Below are 6,858 nucleotides of genomic sequence, written 5' to 3' on the forward strand. Positions count from 1 at the left end.
CCTGTACAAAGTGAGATTTTTGCTGGAACTTGAAGGAAGCCCCAGGTGATAAGATATCATTCATCCCAAGGAAAAGAACATCGTTCTGGTTGGGAAATTGTTAACTCCTCATAGCTGAATTAGAAATTGAATAGGAGTGGGGAAGAAAGGAGAGGGAAATGATAACTTAACTTGGTAATGCATAACAGTCAGAAATTATCCACAGTAGTTTATTTGCTTATTTTATTTTGGTTGGATGATGGCTAGGGAGGATGTGTCCAGACTCTCTTTGCTTCTAATGGCAGAAGTGGTGTGTGTGTGTGTGTGTGTGTGTGTGTGTGTGTGTGTGTGTGTAAAACGTTCCAAGGTTGAGGCCAAAGTCCTCCTCTGTCCTGTTTCATCACAAAGGTCATCCTTTCCAAAAGCTCCTGCCTCTTCTCACCAGTCACAGCAGGCTTCTCCTGAAGATGCAGTGGGCAGAAAGGGCCACCAGAAGCAGGATCTTCCATCCCAGAAAGACTACGGTCAAGAGGAGATTGTATGGTTGAGTTTTCTCAGCCAGGAAAGGTTTTGGGGCAGCCATAGTCAGTGGACCTAGTGAGAGATTCCAGAATCACAGAATTGTCACCTCACAGGGCTGGAAGGAGCCTCAGAAGCCAATCAGTGCAATCCACCTGTACAAGATCAGGAGAAATCTATAACATCCCGACAAGTGACCTTCTAGCCTCTGCTTAAAGGCTTTCGGGCTTAATTCCTACCTTCAGAGACAGCCTATTCCATTCTAGGATTGCTCTTATTATTAGGAGTTTTTTTCTCATATTGAGCTGAAATTTGTCTCTCTATACATAGCTCACATTTTTACAGCAAAATGAAGCTTTCCTTAAAGCAATCCTCTGAAGTAGGTAGCATAAGGATTACTATCCTCAATTTACAGATGGGAAAACTGAAACTCGGAGGGGGGAAATAACTTGGTCAGGGTTACAGAGGAAGACCTGACTTGGAGTCAGGAAGACCCTGGTTCAAATCCTTCTTCAGGTCCTTAATGCCTTTGTGACTCTGGTCAAGTCACTTAATATCTTGGTACCTCAATTTCCTAATCTGTAAAATGAAGGGGTTGGTCCCTTTACCCTCTAAGGTCTCCTGCAGCTCTAAATTTAGTATTCTGCAGGTCAGAGTCAGTACTCAAGCCCTTGTTTTTTTACTTCAAGTCCGATGTTCTCTCTCTGACATTATGTTTCCATCCCTAGCAGTTCCTATGAGGTTTTTAATGCCCCCCAGTATAGTCTTACCCCCATACACTGGCACAGGACTGCCTAGCATCGTGTACCTGCATCAAAGAAGGCATTGTGCTCTATGAGCAAAACAGAACTGCAGTAGCTCAAAAGAAAAGCGAGATGAGCAGATTTAGGGACATTTCCACTACAAATGTTCATATGGACTATTTGTGCCTGACCTGTGACCTTTGGAGATTATACTGGTTTGATCAGTCACAGTCAGACACACTATACATTGACCCCGACATCGTGTTGTCATTTTGGTTCTCTTTGATTGTGAAGGACAACAATGAATGAATGAACCCACATATAGTTCTTACCACTTCTTTATATATCACTTGGAGATTTCATAGGATTTAGAATTAGAAATGGCCATAGAAATCATATAGTCCAACATTCTTGTTTTACAAATTAGCCCAAACTGGAGATATGAGATGTGCAAGATTACACTGGTAATAAGTAACAACCAGCATTTAAACCATGGTCTCAATTCTAATACCCATTTTTTCCCATTGTACTTACTGACCCCAGAAGTCTCGGCTATACTCTGTAACCAGTGGGGCTGGGCTAGTGGTGTGCTGGTCAATGTTTAACAATCAGCTTTCTGAAAAAAATGTATATACAACATACACTTTGAAGTTTAATCTGTGCTACTAACATTCTCCATCACTTTCTTAAGTACAGACAATCAACAAAACAATAAATCAAGGCCTCATTTTGTCATGTTGGCTGATTTCTGAGGCATAAAAGCTCACACTAAAAATTTAACAATTCAGTATGAGCTGGCTTCACACAACCCTGTGCTTTTCCATGGCATATTACTTGAGGGGCATTGGAAAGGGGCCTGAGACCCCACTCAGCTGTATTAATTAATATTGTTGTTAACTCACAATTCTTCAGCACTTTATGGTTAATAAAGGACTTTCCTTGTGACAATTCTGAAAGGCAGATAAGTAGTGAAAATAGTATTTTCCCTTTTAAAATGAGAAAACTGAGGCTCATAGAGCTTAAGGGATTTTCATTGGAGTCCTAGTGCTAAAGGCCGGTGGAGTCATCCAAAGGAGTCGTTCTCTTCCTGAGGACCTAAGACACTAAACAGGGCCAGGGAATGTGTGTAGGGCCCCAGGAGGAAGTCAAACCTGAAAGGTCTTCTGGGTAAGTACTCAGTTAATAGTGGTTAACAATGGACTATCTGTCAAATGATGGGGAGTGGACCAGATGATTTCTAAGGTCCCCTCTGGCTCTTATGAGACACTACATGGTATTGTGAAAATTATATTGGGCTTAGCATCAAGACAGATATAGTAAACTGTCAATGGTGACTAATGTTCCTTGGACGCCAGGCTAGAACCTACAAGCTTTCTAAACAGTCACTAGAAAGCATGGTACAATTTTTGTTTTTAAATTGTAAACCAATTCCTTCCTTAATAATTTTAAGTCACATTTCTATAGCATGTTGAACTTTAAAGCACTTTGCACACATTGGTTCATCTGATCCTTGTAGCTGCCTTGTGAGGTTCAGAGTTGAATGTTTTGATCCCTATTTTACAGATGGGGAAACTGAGGCTCCAGGAGGGGAAGTGACTTAGGTTCACATAATTGCAGATTTGGGATTAAAATGGTCTGGGAGGGGGATTGTCACTGAAGCACTACAATTTTATGTTACAGAATTTCAACTGGGCCCTCACTATGGCAAGACAATCATTGTACACTTCTCTAACTGACTGTCCTACTCTCCACAATGGCTTTTCCAAACCTTATCATCCCTCTTCAAATCTCCATGGCTCTCTCTCCCCTCCCCTTTCAGCTGAGAACTTTGCCTCATATCTCATTGAAGAAATTGAAGCCATTTGCCGAGAGCTTCCTCTTCTCCCCTCTTCCATATCTCACATCACTCAGATGCCTTCTGCCACTCTCCTCCTACGCCCCTGTCTCCCATGAAAAGGTGGCTATTCTTGTCAAGGCAAACCCCTCTACATGTACAAATGATCCCATTCTATCCTCTCTTCTCCAGCAGATTGCTCCCTCTATCATCCCCACTCTCTCATCTACCTTCAATTTCTCACTGCTATAGACTTACAGACTGGTTCCTTGCTGCCCACAAGCACCCTCATCTCCTCAGTCTTCTTCTTTGATCCATCCATCCTTGCTGGCTATCATCCTAGGTCATGGCTAAATTCCTTGAGAAGGTCACTGAGAATCAGTGCTTCCAGTTCCTCTCCTCTCACTCTTCTTGACTCTCCACAGTCTGGCTTCCAATCTCATTATTCAAATGCAACTGTTCTCTCTAGGGTTACCCATAATCTTTGAAGTGCCAAATCTAATGTCTTTTTTCCCCCCTCAATTCTCATCCTTCTTGACTTCTCTGTATCCTTTAATACTGTTAATCACCCTCTTCTCCTTGATACTCTTTTGTCTCTAGATTTTCATGTTATCTTGGTTTTCCTTTTACCTGTCTGACTACTAGTTCTCAGTCTCTCAACAAAGCCCCTTTGCGGGTTCTCGATCCAGGTTGTGATGGCTGTTTTTCATGTTCCCCAAGGCTCTTTCCTGGGCCCTCTTCTCTTCTCCTTCTATACTGTTTTGTTTGGTGATCTCACCAGCTCCCATGGATTCAATTATCATCTTTACGTAGATGATTCTTAGATCTAGTTATCCAATCCTACTCAGTCTTCTGACCTCCAGCCTCATGTCTCTAACCGTCTCATATCTCAAAGTGTAGGCGTCAACATGTCCTAAATGGAACTCATTATTTTTCTTCCCAAATCCTCTTTTCTTTCTAACTTCCCTATTCCTGGTAGAGACACCACCAACTACGTAGTCACCCATGGACAACCCAAGTGTCATCCTCTCCTCCTCATTCTCTTTTACTTGCCAAGTCCTGTCGGTTCTATTTTTGCAAAATCTCTCATATAAGCCCTGTTTCTCTCCTCTGAAACTGCCACCACCCTGATGCGGGCCCTCATCACCTCACACCTGGGCTATTGCAATAGCTTGCTGGCTGATCAGCCTGCCATAAGTCTTTTTCCATTCCAATCCATTCTCCACTTAGCTATCCAAGTGTTCCTCCTAAAGTGCAGGTCTGACCATGCCACTCACCTAATAAAAACCTCTAATGGCTCCCTATAACCTCTAGGATCAAAAATAAAATGCTCTGACTTTTAAAGCCTTTTATAACCTGTCTCCCTTCTACCTCTCTAGTCTTTTTAAATCCTATGTACTCTATGACCCAGTAACACTGGCCTCCTTGCTCTTCCTTGAACTTGACATTCTATCTCCCTACTCTTTGTATTTCTATTGGCTTTCCCTTATGCCTGAAATTCTCTCCTTTCTCACTTCTACCTCCTGACTTCCCTGGCTTCCTTCTTTCAGCTAAAATCCCACCTTCTGTAAGAAGCCTTTATTGGTCTCCTTAATGCTAGTGACTTCCATCTGTTATTTTCTTCAATTTATCATATATATATACATATATATATAAACCATATATATAACTATATGATAAATTGATAACTATATATATATATATATATATATAGTTTGCACAGAGTTGTTTACACAGAGTTGTTTGCATGTTGCCTTACCCATTAGATTGTGAGCTCCTTGAGGGTGAGAAACATATTTTTGCTTTTCTTTGTAGTTCTGGCACTTAGAAGAGTGCCTAATACATAATAAGTGCTTAGTAAATGATTGTTGACTTGACTCAGGGTCTGGCATGGTCATGGCAAGGAGAAGTCAGATTTTAGCCTCATCTAGGGCTATCATAGAGGAGAAAGGAATGACAAGCTGGGTTGATGCCTTGAGCTCTCTCTGGAGCTGAGCAAGGCATGCTTACCTCTGCTTGATGGGGAATTGTTCGTTGCATCCCTCTGAGGCTTCAAGGTCTGCAACCGTGTGGATAATCTGGGCTTTACCTCACAGCTCACTTGAGACTGGACATTGGGCTTGGTGAATGGCACCTGTACCACTCTGGTGATATTGTGGAAGCTGTTGTTCTGGGTGCTGCTAAATAATTTCTGCAGGGGATGGGACATCTTCCCATCTTTGAACCATGTAATAGTGATGTCTTGTTGACTGTAGTATCCCAAAGAAGTGCAGGTGAAAGTCATCAGTTGTCCTGCCACCAAGCTAGGGGAGAGGTTGGCTGCAAAGAGAGACTCTTTTTAAGAAGAAGAGATGGATTCCTAGAACCCCAGAATGTCAGAGGTGGAAGAGATGTTAAAACACAAGATGTCTGAGCTGGAAGGGATTTCACAATATAGAATGTCAAAGATAGAAGGTATCTTAGAGATCATCTAGTACATCTTTCATTTATAGATGAGGAAACCAAGGCCTAAAGTACAGAAAAGGGAAAGGACTTGGTTTTAACTTTCCCTTTCCTCCCAATACCCTCTACTCCAGCCAGGTGAATTTCCTCATCCATGACTCAGGTGACAGGAAGATGACATCACTGCAGGGCCCCCCTCCCTTGTATTCCCCCATCACCTGGGAGATTTGACTGCTCACAGGCCTTTGATGAAATGGGAGTCAATAACTCTATTCCTTCCAATAATATTGAGAACTGCTAGGCCTTGCCACTTCCTTTGTCACTGCTTCCTAAGGTCCTCTAGGACTTACTATCTTCACTGCCTCTATACTCTGGGGTCCTCTGGCACCATCATCCAACTTTGTTATGTAACTTAGGGACCCCTGGGCTCTTCCATCCACCCCAAAGCTTCACCCTTATCCTGCCTTTTCTGTTTGACTTTGATGTTGAACTTTATATACTTTGTCTCCAATTAGAGTGAGGTCCTTGTGAGCAGGGATTGTCTTTTTTCTCCTCTTTCTATCCACAGTTCTCAGTATAGCATTTGGCACATAGTAAGCATTTAATGGAGTCATCTAGGTGATGCAGTGGATGGAGTACCAGGCTTGGAGTCAAGAAGACCTGAATTCAAATTTCAGCTTCAGACACTTGCTAGCTGTGTTACCCTGGGCAAATTCTCTTAACCCTATTTGCCTCAGTTTCATCTGTAAAACAAATTGGAAAAGGAAATGGCAAACCGCTCCAGTATCTTTGACGAGAAAACACCCATCCTGTTGCTCCAGAATTCATTTTGAGGTTTTTTTTTTAAGTTGTTTGGAGGGGATTTTGGAAGATCTCAGGCAAGTTCCCACCTTTTTTATGTCATCTTGACTCCACCCAAGAAAATCCCAAAAAGGTGTCATGAAGTCGGACATATCTGAAAAATGACTAAACAACTACAATAAAAGCATTTAATAAATGCCTTCTCACTCATTCATCCATTCTCTACCCAACTTCATCTTCCTACCTCCCCTTTTCTTCCTCCCTTCCTCCTTTCCTCATGTGTCTTTTTTTCCTCATTCTGAATATCCCCCCAGGCTGATGCCTTCTTTGTAGGATATTTTTCCTTGTCCCTTCTGTTTATCTATAACCTGCCCATTGGGGGAAAGAAGGAAGGACCTGTGCTAGGAAGAAGTTAGCCTTGTATATCTAACCAGATAGAGGCACCCAGGACTGAAGAATCTTTAGGGAAACATCTGAGTTGAACAAGTCTGAGAAAGGAAATAACACAAGATTTGTATTTAGAGTACCATGGTTTGAATC

At 42.1% G+C, this 6,858-nt stretch overlaps 1 long non-coding RNA gene across 1 annotated transcript; it reads right to left on the reverse strand.

Moving 5' to 3' along the window:
* Positions 1-335: 335 nt before the first annotated feature.
* On the reverse strand, positions 336-5,221 carry LOC114046874. Its single transcript, XR_003569564.1, has 3 exons — positions 5,086-5,221; positions 1,780-1,857; positions 336-573 (listed from the first exon to the last, which is right to left on the reverse strand). It is a non-coding gene; the product is annotated as an uncharacterized LOC114046874 (long non-coding RNA).
* Between the last annotated feature and the right edge of the window lie 1,637 nt (positions 5,222-6,858).

The sequence above is a fragment of the Vombatus ursinus genome, unplaced genomic scaffold (genome assembly GCF_900497805.2).
Source record: "Vombatus ursinus unplaced genomic scaffold, bare-nosed wombat genome assembly UNPS02014786.1, whole genome shotgun sequence".
Classification (NCBI taxonomy): Eukaryota; Metazoa; Chordata; class Mammalia; order Diprotodontia; family Vombatidae; genus Vombatus; species Vombatus ursinus.